The sequence below is a fragment of the Dendrobates tinctorius genome, unplaced genomic scaffold, assembly GCF_039654945.1.
Source record: "Dendrobates tinctorius isolate UK_male_01 unplaced genomic scaffold, ASM3965494v1 ptg000008l, whole genome shotgun sequence".
Classification (NCBI taxonomy): domain Eukaryota; kingdom Metazoa; phylum Chordata; class Amphibia; order Anura; family Dendrobatidae; genus Dendrobates; species Dendrobates tinctorius.
Window position 1 is genome coordinate 64,135,001 of NW_027361676.1, and position 13,124 is coordinate 64,148,124.

The 13,124-nt window shown below is 44.9% G+C and overlaps 1 protein-coding gene across 9 annotated transcripts in view; it reads left to right on the forward strand.

Annotated features, from left to right (window-relative positions):
- TENM3 (teneurin transmembrane protein 3) overlaps positions 1-13,124 on the forward strand; it is a 1,679,324-nt gene that overhangs the window by 478,361 nt on the left and 1,187,839 nt on the right. The gene's annotated exons all lie outside the window — the stretch shown is intronic.

Below are 13,124 nucleotides of genomic sequence, written 5' to 3' on the forward strand. Positions count from 1 at the left end.
TTCAAGAAGAAATTTAACTACACAAACCTGCACTATGCCAACTGTGAAGTTTGGTGGAAGAGGAATGATAGTGTGAAGTTATTATTACAGGTTGAGCCTAGGACCCTTAGTTCCAATGAAGGGAAATCTTAATGCTTCAGCATACCAAGAGATTGTGAACAATTTTATGCTTCCAATGTTGTTGGAACAGTTTTTTTCTGCTCCATCATGACTGGCCCCCAGTACACAAAGTAAGGGCCATAAAGGCATGGTTGGGTGAGTTGAGCGTGAAAGAGCTTGACTGGCCTGTTGAGAGATACCCGACCTTAACCTCATTGAACAATTTTAAGATGAACTAGAATGGAGATTGTGAGCTAGGTCCTTTCATCCAGCACCTCATAAATACTCTTTTGGATGAATGGACAAAAAAACCTGCAGACACACTCCAAAATTTTTTAGAAAGCCTTCCCGAATAAGTGGAAGCCATTGTAGCTACAAAGGTGGGGGAATTGGGTGAGAGAGATACTTCATATTAATACCTATGGATTTAGAATGGGATGTCATCAAAGTTCCTGAAGGTGTAATGTTAGGCATCCCAATAGTCTATACAATTTATATATCTCCTGCATGTGAGCAAAAAAATTTAGCTAAAGAGATTTTAAATCTGCCCACAGTTAGGTAAAAAATAAAATAGGATAAAAGTGTAACCTGGAAAATTACAGCTGAAGCAGTCAAGTTTAGAAATTACAGGAATATGAAATAAAAATGTGGCTGAATCAGAGGTTTGGAAGGGTAATGAAAATCATAAAAAGAGAAGCTGATTGATTAAAGACTGAAAATTGGTCTGAATGGAAAATATTTAAGGGTGAAGGCCAAGATGTAAAAAGTGAATTTGGACAAATGCGAATAGACTACAAATGTAGTATAACTTTATTTTTTGTGTTATAGCTTTTCAGCAATGAAACCTTGACCAATTCACACCATCATTATTCATCACTATATATCAGCAATATCATGTACCATCTACTTCACGGAATTTCTCTATATATGGCACTTAGATATGTCTGTAGTACGATTTCATCTATCCTTGGAAGCGGCAAACACTTCCCACTATGGAGAATAGATAATGCCTCATTTCTCTAGCTTTACAGGGTAACATTCATATTAGATTTTAAACTTTCTGTATTTAGTACATTTATTTGATATACTTCATTCTTGCACTTGACTTGAGTAGAAAGTCATAATGATGACACTGTGTGGAAAAGTACACTTTTTACATTTCTACTGGCAATTCGGTAGGGAAAAGTTGAGCAAAAATTATTCTCGCGTCCATAATGGCATCCACGAACTTTAATGAATAAAACAGGAGCGCCAGCCGACAATGCAGGAATAGATTTTTAGATGTGCAATCCACAACAAGACAGTACTTACTCCTTGAAGAAAGATGGATCCCAATATATACCCCCTCTCTTCCCAATGCCCTGCCGAGCACACCTTCTGATTCCTCATGTTGTAAGCACTGTCTTGTCTTGATTTGCACATCCAAAAACCCATTCCTGCTTTGACGACCAGCGCTCCTGCTTTTTCATACAGTTTATTTTTTGCCCATGCGGGATTCAGAGCGAGGACCACCGGCTAATGGTAGCAGTAGGCTGACTAAAAAGTTTGATTGGATTCATGCTAATGGCAGATCTGCCACTCACAGAGTGTAAGTCTCGTTCTTGTTACCCACATCCCGTTTTTTATGTGTCCAGAGTCCATTTTGAAGAGCTTCAATAGAGTTTTTTTTTTTTGGTTTCCTATAGCTTTGATATGGCATCCAGTCTGGTCTGCCATGGCAGCCATACCAGGGCATTGTTCTCTTGTCTACAGCCACAGTTCAGCACTAGAGTCACTTTTAAAGTAAACTACAGTAATCATGCAATGTCATGATACCGCAGCGCATGGCTCACACAACATTATGCCATCAGTAAATGCAAGAGCCTCCTAAGATGCTGTGTCACTAATGCCGGCCACAGAAGTGAAGACAGCCCCAGTCCGGCTGCCAAGGAAGACCAGTCTGGACGCCTGATAAACCATGGTGGCGCAAATTTTTGCTTTCTTTTTGCTTAACTCTAGTGTTTCGATCTCCTTTACATGGCCTTATTACTGATCTGCACAAATTGTGCACATCCATAAAGCGGCACTCATGTATCTATGGAGCTTTACTGTATCTCTGTATGCCTTCAAAGCCATGCGGTCATGCCTTATAATGCTATATTAAGGGGTTATTATCCATTCCTGTCATACTAAGGCAACATATGGCTACCCACATGTGTTACTAGAGCTCCATAATATATGACCAAGACCTTTACAGCTATAAGACTCAAAGGAAGGCTGCATCAATAAACACCAGCAAATACATGATGTATGTGTTTCAGTAAATCCTAACCCAGTGCTGACTCCCACCCCATGATGGATTGTCTTATTGCTATCTTAATAAACACACAATTACTGCACCACTACACATGGCAACCAATGGAACGAAAAAAAATTAGGAGCACAAGTGCTGTTTATTTATGAACACATGCCACACATTACTTATGATTTATTTCATTTCTTTTTTTTTAATAATAGTATGGAAAAAAGAATACTTAAGCAAAAACCATGATATTTTCAGCATAAGGACTTGTTTGTGCATGCGGTAGTAGCAATTTATCACCGCATAAACACCAAATGTTCCCATAAATACGAGGTTTCAAGCAGATTGAATTAAACCTTCAGCTACTCCTCATTGATTAAGTTTTGCTCAATTTGCGAAATGGAAGAACTATTGTCTAATTTACTTATTTTACCCACTTATTTAGCGCCATTAATTTCACAGCGCTTTTCAGACATCTTCATCACATTCCCCATTGGGGCTCACAATCTAAATTCCCTATCAGTATGTCTTTGGAGTGTGGGAGGAAACAGGAGTACCCGGAGGAAACCCACGCAAACATGGGGAGAACATACAAACTCCTTGAAGGTGTTGTCCTTGGTGGAATTTAGACCCAGGACCCCAGTGATGTAAAGCTGCAGTGCTATCCACTGAGCAACTGTGTTCTGCAATTTGTTCTAAATTGGTTCATTAATATGAAAAAGGAATAAACTTAAAGGGAATCTGTCACCCCCTGGATGAATTTAAGCTATTACTGTGATCACAGAGGTAGTAGAATGGTTAAACCAGTCTTACTGGAAGGCCTCATAGCTGCGGTGTAGATGTGGAGAAAAGCAGTTTTAATGTTATATGTTAACTATTTCTTCCAGTCTGTGGGGAGTGCAGTGCCTTGAAGAAATCCCTGCATCCTCTCTTCATTATATTGGCACCCCACTCCCATGTATGAACCAGTGACCTGTGACGTGCAGTTGCGGCGCTGCAATCCCGCACATGATCCGTCTACTCGTGCCATTACATGAACCTTATGCGCCTTTCTATGGGCAGAGTCTTCATCAATCTTCTGCGCAGGTGCCGGCGAGTCTCTGCTATTGAGCAGTGTGCATAGAAGGGCAGATGAGGTTCCCATAACCCCGCGAAGGGACGGCGCATGTGCGAGATTACAGCACCGCAACTGCACGTCACGGGGGGAGAGAGCCATATATTCGACCTTAAAGAGAATCTGTCATGCCATATAAAAGCAACATAATGTGGGGGCAAAGACCCTGATTTCAGCAATGTGTCACGTGGCTGCTTGCTGTTTTATCTGCTGCATGTCTAGCAGTTCTCTGAATTTTGAATGTATATCACTGCCCACACCAATTTGCAAGAAAAGCTGCCAATTAGTGGGTAGGGACAGGGATATTCCGAGTTATTCATAGTTCTGTAAAAAGGAGACTAAATAATTGCAGTTGTCTCCTACCTACTCCTCATGAGGTTAAAAAAAGTTGGGTTGATCTGAGAATTAGCTACACAAAATAAACTAAGAAATTAATTTGTAGGTGCAAGTCATTAGTCAATGTTAAAATGGAAAAGGTACAAAAAGAAATAAATAAATTTGTAACCTTGTTATAAAACCATGAGATGTAAAAACAGATATCGTTCACAGCTTTTTGGAAAATATATTTATATATTTTTTTATATACTCTCATGCTTTTATAATGCTTTTACATATTTATGTATTGTTTTCTGGCAGTAAATGCCTTTCTTATTTACATGGTCTGATGAATTGTGCCCATGAATGATGTTTATTTATTTTTGCCTATATGAATATCTGAAGTCTATCCGAATAGCCTTACTTTTTATCTGACTCGAAACATGCCTGGCAAAGCTGGTGACTGCATTATTGGGAATCCAAGAAACATGGTCTGCAATCCATACAATCACTAACATTAGTGTACATTTATCTAACTTCACTTACTGGGGTGACCTTTTTAAGCTTTTTAATGCATTTATTTTTTTTGTTAGGCCTCATTCAGACATCTGTGTTTACACGTAGATGATAAACACGTACATGATAAAATAGTAAGTGTCATCAGTGTTGTACATCAGTACTGTCCCAGTGTCCATTTTACCATCACTGTGTCATTGATGTGTCCGTTCTTACCATCAGTGTGTCATTGATGTGTCCATTTTACTATCACTGTGTCATCGATGTGTCTGTTCTTACCATCAGTGTGTCATTGATGTGTCTGTTCTTACCATCAGTGTGTCATTGATGTGTCCGTTCTTACCATGACTGTGTCATCAATGTGTCCATTTTACCATCACTGTGTCATCGATGTGTCTGTTCTTACCATCAGTGTGTCATTGATGTGTCTACTATTCTTACCATTGGTGTGTCATCAATGTGCCCATTCATACCATCACTGTGTCATCGATTTGTCCGTTCTTACCATCAGTGTGTCATCGACGTGTTCGTTCTTACCATATGTGTGTCATTGAGATGTCCTTTCTTACCATCACTGTGTCATCGATGTGTCCTTTCTTACCATCACTGTGTCATCAATGTGTCCGTTCTTACCATCTCTGTGTCATTGATCTGTCCGTTCTTACCATCTGTGTGTCATTGATGTGTCTTTTCTTACTTTCAGTGTGTCATCGATGTTTCCATTCTTACCATTACTGTGTCATCGATCTGTCCGTTCTTACCATAGGTGTGTCATCGATGTGTCCGTTCTTACCATTACTGTGTCATTGATCTGTCCGTTCTTACCATCAGTGTGTCATCGATGTGTCCTTTCTTACCATTACTGTGTCATCGATCTGTCCGTTCTTACCATCGGTGTGTCATCGATGTGTTCGTTCTTACCATTACTGTGTCATCGATCTGTCTGTTCTTACCATCGGTGTGTCATCGATGTGTCCGTTCTTACCATCATTGTGTCATCGATGTGTCCGTTCTTACCATCTGTGTGTCATTGATGCGTCTGTTCTTACTTTCAGTGTGTCATTAATGTGTCCGTTCTTACCATTACTGTGTCATCGATCTGTCCGTTCTTACCATCGGTGTGTCATCGATCTGTCCGTTCTTACCATCAGTGTGTCATCCAAGTCTCCATTTTACCATCAGTTTGTCATCAGTGTTTTTCACAGATTTATAAAGAAAGACAGAAATTACAAAGCTTCTCCTATACTTTGCAATGTGAAACACGGATGACACATGGATGTCATCCATGTGCTTTACGTTTTTTCACAGACCCATAGACTTGAAAAGGCCTGTGTCATCCATGTTGCCTGAAAAAAAAAGACATGTCTCTGTGTATTTTGCAAACACAGACATGTAAGCAGCAGCATAGATTATAATGGGCACATGTTGTATCTGTAAAAAAATGGCTACTACCTATACGGCTAACACAAACGTCTGAATGCGGTCTTAGACATATTCAACCCATGGGGTGCTATTTTCTTTTCTTTTGTTTTTTTCTTTATTGCTTTTATGTCCTAGATTCAAAAAAGGTAAACAGTTAGCATGAATAAAACATACATAATAAGATAAAGGTTATGTGCAGCTCCTTCGAATTATTGAGTTTTCCTGTTTCAGCCACATCTATTATATTCTAAGAGTAATGGACTGTTCTGCTGCGTTCCTACCCCTGAAGACAACAATTGTGCTATGTGTACAGTGTTATACTGTTTTATAGGTAATATGAAAAGTGATGAGCAACTTCCATATTGTGTCATGGTAATGTACATTTTTTAAGAATGTAAAGTACTAATATATATGTGAGTAGTGTCTAGTGTAGGGTAAGTGCAGGATTAGACTTGCGATATTATGAGGATAACATAGTTAAGTGGCTTAGCAATAGCACAGGACATAAAATAAGGACAATAGGTTAATTCTATAGTATAGGATATAGTTAATGAATAGAACTAGCCCAGTGGGTGGAGAATAGTTTTAATGGTACTTCCTGGTGGTGACTTGGATAGACAAGTATTGTGCTAAGGTCAAGTTTAGGTGCAGTGGGCTGATAGGGGCAGTATGTGACAGGCATTCAAAGCAGTGGGAAGCCTTACTGGAATCCCGAGCAGTCGCCCCTGTCATGTTCAGAGCCGAAAGTCTGGTATAGGGTCTGCCGGGCACATTGTCTCCTCTGGCATACAGTGGAAGGTGGACAGGGACCCGTGTAGACGGAAGGTGGAGGATCCCAGGTGCACTGCTCAAGTGGACAGGAAATCCCTGTGGCTGACGGAGTCAGTGGGCTTAGGGACAGACAGTGAGCGAGTGGTAGAGCTGAAGATAATTTGTATTACGGAAGTAAGAAACATGAAGAGCTGTGTCCTATCCTACGTATTACACCCTCAAGATCTTGAATTGTCCAGTAAACATTTGCTTGTTGCAATGAACTTTATGTCCCCTGTAGAGTTGAGCGACTTTTGGTTTTTTAGGGTCGCGTTTCGTTTCGTGAAACCCGACTTTTCCAAAAGTCGGGTCGAGCAAGATCGGCCGATTATAGGGAAAAGTCGGGGTCGTCCCGAAACACGAAACCCAATGTAAGTCAATGGGGAATAAAAGTCGGCAGTGAGAGGAGGACAGGAAACACACCTACAGTGCTCATTTGAATGCCAAAAGCATCAATTCTTCTTACTTAAGCTGGTCAACCTTAATTAACTTCATAATACAAGTTACGCACTGAAAAATGGGGGTTATTTGGCTAAAGTTGTGGGGGGGTAGGGCTGGCTCCAGGTTTTCATGTGCCCTGGGCGAAAGAGCGCCCCTTTAACACATACCACAACTCATCATGCTCCGATACGGCAGAGAAATAGCGGTATAGTACAATGAAAAATACTTCACTTTTTACATCTCATGACGAGGCCCATCTATTTCTCCATACAGAATCATTGGTCCCATATAATGTTTGAAACAGTATATGATGAGCTCCACATAATGCTACAGTATATGTTGGTCCCCATGGATGAAGCTCCACTGTCTTATGGGCCCAAATAATGCTCCAAACATAATGGGCCCCATTTCTAATGCTCTAGTGTATAATGGGCCCTGTAAATGCTGCTCCAGTGTCTGATGTCCACCTTTGGAATGTTCCAGTGTATGGTGGGCCCCATCTATCATTCTCCAGAGTATAGTGCTCCCCAAAAATTGCTGTCCCAACATTGAAAACAATCAAATAAGTCTCCTCGCTAGGGAATCCCTGTACTAGTCTGGACTCCTCGTCATCCCCATCTTCCATCTCACTGCACAGTATTTCAACCTTGCAAGTGCTGTGATCCTGAGCAAGCAGGGGGGGCCCACTCGTTGGTGACGGCACTGGCACAGGGCCCCTTATAGTACGGTGGTGTGTCTGATGGCGGGTGGGCCGAACCTGCACTTTCATCTGCAGCTTCCTCTTTGTCACCGTGTAAGATGGAACTCTATATGGGAAGGGTAACCTGAGTTTCATCAGGGTCAGATTCAGGCCGTGTAGCGTGCGAAGGGAATGTAGTGGTCTGGGTCAATGTACCAGCAGATTCATCGAGCAGTGGCTGGGCATCAGTGCACTTGTATCGCCCCAGGAGTACGGTCGCCACAGTGGCATTACCTTCCTCCTAGGGAGTGTGATGTCATGCTTGGCAGCAATGAAGGATCTCTCTAGCAGGTTAACTGATTGGGCGGCGTTATTCCCACGAGTCATGACCATCCAAACAGCGTTCATGAAGGCAAAGTGTTTGTTTTACGTGGGCAGTATGGTTGCAAAGCTGAACCTTAAAGGAATATCCAGAAGGGCACCACCAGGAGTGGAGCCTACGGTTAAATTCGACTCCACCTGGGAAACCTCAACCATGCCAGCTACAGAACAGATGCACACATTGCAAGCTTAATTCCGTTAACGAACGAGACTCCGTCATGCCCCGCGGTCCGAGTCCGGCTTACTAGAGGGACACGTGAGGCTCTGGCACATGAGATTGGCCAATAACTGGTGTGTCATGCCCTTACATGTCCGTGGCTGCATGTGCGCTACACTGAAAAGGCCAGCGTTTGTCGCTTACAGGTGCAGATAACCCGCTGAACAACGTTAGTGATGGGGATCACTGATTACAATTATTACCCGCGAACGATGATTTCCCAGTAAGTGCAGGTCAACCGCAGTTCCGGAATTAGGCCTAACCGTCATTCCTGAAAAAATGAAAAACTTACGGGTGCAAACCACAGGTGCTGTAGCTTGCTTAACAGCTCGCCAGCCGTTCTCATGCCCAGTATGGATTACACGTGATTGCACAAAGGTGAGAAAGGGTACCGTATCCCCGGATAACATGTATGGATAGCGTACACATTCAAAAGATATGTCTATACATCAGGAGGCAGGCTCAGACGGTGTTAGGCCCAGTATGGCTTGCACGTGATTGCACAAAGGTGAGAAAGGGTACCGTATCCCAGGATAACATGTATGGATAGCGTACACATTCAAAAGATATGTCTATACATCAGGAGGCAGGCTCAGACGGTGTTAGGCCCAGTATGGCTTGCACGTGATTGCACAAAGGTGAGAAAGGGTACCGTATCCCAGGATAACATGTATGGATAGCGTACACATTCAAAAGATATGTCTATACATCAGGAGGCAGGCTCAGACGGTGTTAGGACCAGTATGACTTGCACGTGATTGCACAAAGGTGAGAAAGGGTACCGTATCCCAGGATAACATGTATGGATAGCGTACACATTCAAAAGATATGTCTATACATCAGGAGGCAGGCTCAGACGGTGTTAGGCCCAGTATGGCTTGCACGTGATTGCACAAAGGTGAGAAAGGGTACCGTATCCCCGGATAACATGTGTGGATAGCGTACACATTCAAAAGATATGTCTATACATCAGGAGGCAGGCTCAGACGGTGTTAGGCCCAGTATGGCTTGCACGTGATTGCACAAAGGTGAGAAAGGGTACCGTATCCCAGGATAATATGTATGGATAGCGTACACATTCAAAAGATATGTCTATACATCAGGAGGCAGGCTCAGACGGTGTTAGGCCCAGCATGGCTTGCACGTGATTGCACAAAGGTGAGAAAGGGTACCGTATCCCCGGATAACATGTATGGATAGCGTACACATTCAAAATATATGTCTATACATCAGGAGGCAGGCTCAGACGGTGTTAGGCCCAGTATGGCTTGCACGTGATTGCACAAAGGTGAGAAAGGGTACCGTATCCCCGGATAACATGTGTGGATAGCGTACACATTCAAAAGATATGTCTATACATCAGGAGGCAGGCTCAGACGGTGTTAGGCACAGTATGGATTTGACGGCCCAGACTACACAGCGGAGGAGCAGGGAGAGGTAAAGATTGCAAATGCTGGGGCCCTGCACAAGCAAGGGGGGCCCACTCGTGGGCGTCGGTACTGGCCCCTCATAGTACGGCGGTGTGTCTGATGGCGGGTGTGCACCACCACCGTCAGAGACACTTGATTGCACTATGAGGGACCCTGTGCCAGTGCCCGCGCCCAAGAGTTGGCCTACCCACCTGTCCAGGGCAACGGCACTCGCACGGTGTCGTGCGCTAGGTGGTGACCCCGGCCATGGGGGGGGAGGCAGCACAGTTAGGGAATTTTAGAAAGTGGCATATGTTGATGTTGGACATTCAGCTGATGCAAAAGGCGAAATAGGTCAAGTCCCAGGAAGAGGTGGACCAAAGCAAGCCATTTTTCTGTCACCCTATGTGTCATCAGGGGAAGGTGGGACAAAATCCTTGGAAACCCATGCATGGTTCATTTTAATGAAGGTTAGATCATCCACATTTTGGGTTGACAGATGGGTCCTTTTTTCTGTCAGGATTGATCCAGCTGCACTGAAGACTCTTTCCGATAGCACACTTGCAGCTGGGCAAGCGAGCTCCTGTAAGGCATATTGTGCCAATTCAGGCAAGGTGTCCAGTTTAGCGGCCCAATAGTCAAAGGGGAATGACCTGTGTGGGAGAACATCGATATGGGAGGAAAAGTAGTTTGTAACCATAGTTGACAACTGCTGTCTCCTGTCACTTTCCATCGATGCTGTATTACCAGTTGTGTGAGCGGTACTTGAAAAATCAGTCCACAACATTGTCATGAAACCCCTGTCTCCAACACCACTTCTGCTGTGTGCACCATGAACACCTCTGCCAAGCTGCCCCCGGCCCGTACGGCTCGTGTGAGAACCATCACCGCTGCTGTGTGCTGGGAATGCCTCAAGCAACCGATTTACCAGAGTTGCTTGTTTATTAGCCAATATTAGGTCAAGGTTCTCCTGTGGCATGATGTTTTGTAATTTGCCTTTATAGCGTGGATCCAGGATGCTGGCCAACCAGTAGTCATCATCGTTCATCATTTTGGCAATGCGGGGGTCCCTTTTTAGGATCCACAAGGCATAATCTGACATGTGGGCCAATGTTCCCGGTGTCAATTATGCACTGCGAGTGCTGGTTGGAGGAGCACTTTCTGGCAAATCCACATCCCTCCAGTCATGCACAAACCCTGTACCAGACCTTGCCACGCCAACATTTTCACTTGCCCCACGAGATGCATCCTCCTCCCCTAAGTAATCATCCCCATCATCATCCTCCTCCTCCTCTTATTCCTCCAACTCGTCCAGGAGAGGTCCCTGAGCAGACAATGGCTGAATGTCATCAAGGATTCCCTCCACCTCTTCCTCCTCGTCGTCAACATTGGCTGCAGACGCCTGCTCCTTAAGGTGCGTCAAAGTTTGCATGAGCAGACGCATAAGTGGGATGCTCATGCTTAGGATGGCGTCGTCTGCGCTTACCAGCCGTGTGCATTCCTCAAAATACTGAAGGACTTTACAGAGGTCTTTCAGCTTCGACCACTGCACACCTGCCAACTCCATGTCTGCTCTCAAAGTGCCTGGCCGTGTATCCTCCCACAAATGCATTATGGCCTGCCTCTGCTCACACAGCCGCTCCACCATGTGCAGGGTGGAGTTCCACCTTGTTGCAATGTCAATAATGAGGTGGTGGTTGGGAAGGTGGAGCAATCGCTGCAGCTTCTGCATACGAACGGAGTGTACAGGCGACCGGTGGATGTGCGCGCACAGTCTTCGCACCTTATGGAGCAGGGCTGTTAACTCCGGATAATTTTTGAGGAAGCACTGCACCACCAGGTTCAAGGTGTGAGCCAAGCAAGGTATGTGGCTGAGTTTTGAAAGAGCTATGGCTGCCACAAAATTACGGCCGTTATCACTAACTACCTTGCCTGCCTCAAGATGTACACTGCCCAGCCATGACTCAGTTTGTCGCTTCAAGTACTCGGCCAGCACCTCGGCGGTGTGTCTGTCGCCCAAACACATCATCTGCAACACAGCCTGCTGACGCTTTCCACTAGCTGCTTGATAGGGGGACACCTCGTGTGCAACAGTGGCAGCTGCAGATGGAGTGCTCGTACGACTGCGCTCTGTGGACGAGCTTTCGCTTCTGGAGGAGAAGGAGGAGGGTGGAACGCCTACAGCCAACTGTTTCCTATTCCGTGGGCTAGGCAGCACTGTCCCACCACCGCTGTCCCCTGTGGACCCTGCATCCACCACATTAGCCCAGTGTGCAGTGATGGACACGTAACGGCCCTGGCCATGCCGACTGGACCATGCATCAGTTGTGAGGTGCACCTTTCCACTCACTGACTGCTTGAGTGCATGGACAATGCGGTCTTTCCCATGATGGTGGAGGGCTGGGATGGCTTTGCGAGAGAAGAAGTGGCGACTGGGTAGGTCATAGCGTGGTACTGCATAGGCCATGAGTTCGCGGGAAAGCTGCGCTTTCCACCAACCGATAGGGCATCATCTCAAACGAGATTAGTTTGGCAATGTGGGCGTTCAAACCCAGTGTACGCGGATGAGAGACTGAGTACTTTCTTGACCTACTCATAGTGTCTGGGAGGGTGAGCTGGACTTGAGAGCTGCATATGGTGGAAGTAGCGGTGGACAGGGCGGACTGAGAGAGGGTTGATGATGGTGATGGAGTTGGTGTTCTTTCTGATGGCCTAGATTCAGTATTTCGTTGATATAACAGTGGGATTCCCTGACTGCTGTGGCCTTGCAACGACACCTCAACATTTGCTGCTGTGCTAACCGGTGGGCTTACAGTGGGGGAAAAAATGTAGCGTTGCTGACTACCTTCTTTGTGATCAGTTGCACATGTGGCACTTGAGGTTTGGTGTTGTGTCCATGCTTGCAAGTGCATGCTGGTTAAATGTCTAAGCATGCAACTGGTATTCAAATTTTTCAGATTTTTCCCTCGGCTAAAGGTCTTTGCGCACTTCTTACAGATAACCTTGGCCTGATCATGAGGATTTTGTTCAAAAAAGTGCCACACTGCACTCTTCCTACTTTGGCAGACATTTTGCGGCCTAGCACGCTGTGATGTTTTGACCCTCTGGACAAGCTGTCCAGCAACTCTTTTGATTTTTGGAACCTGTCTTTGGAGTGCTACGGGCCTGCCAGATAACAGCTGTTGCGATGTCGATGTCTGCTGTGGATGCTCCTCATCTGAGCTATTGGAAGCAGCACCCTCTTCCCCCAATGGATGCCAATCTGGGTCAACAACTGGGTCATCCATCACCTCCTCTTCAATGTCATGTGCACCTTCCTCTGTGTCACCGTGTATGGTGGTATAGTGTGCGGGAAGGGGCACCTGAGTCTCATCAGGGTCAGAATCTGGCTCTGTACACTGCGAGGACAATGTAGTGCTCTGAGTGAATGTACCAGCAGA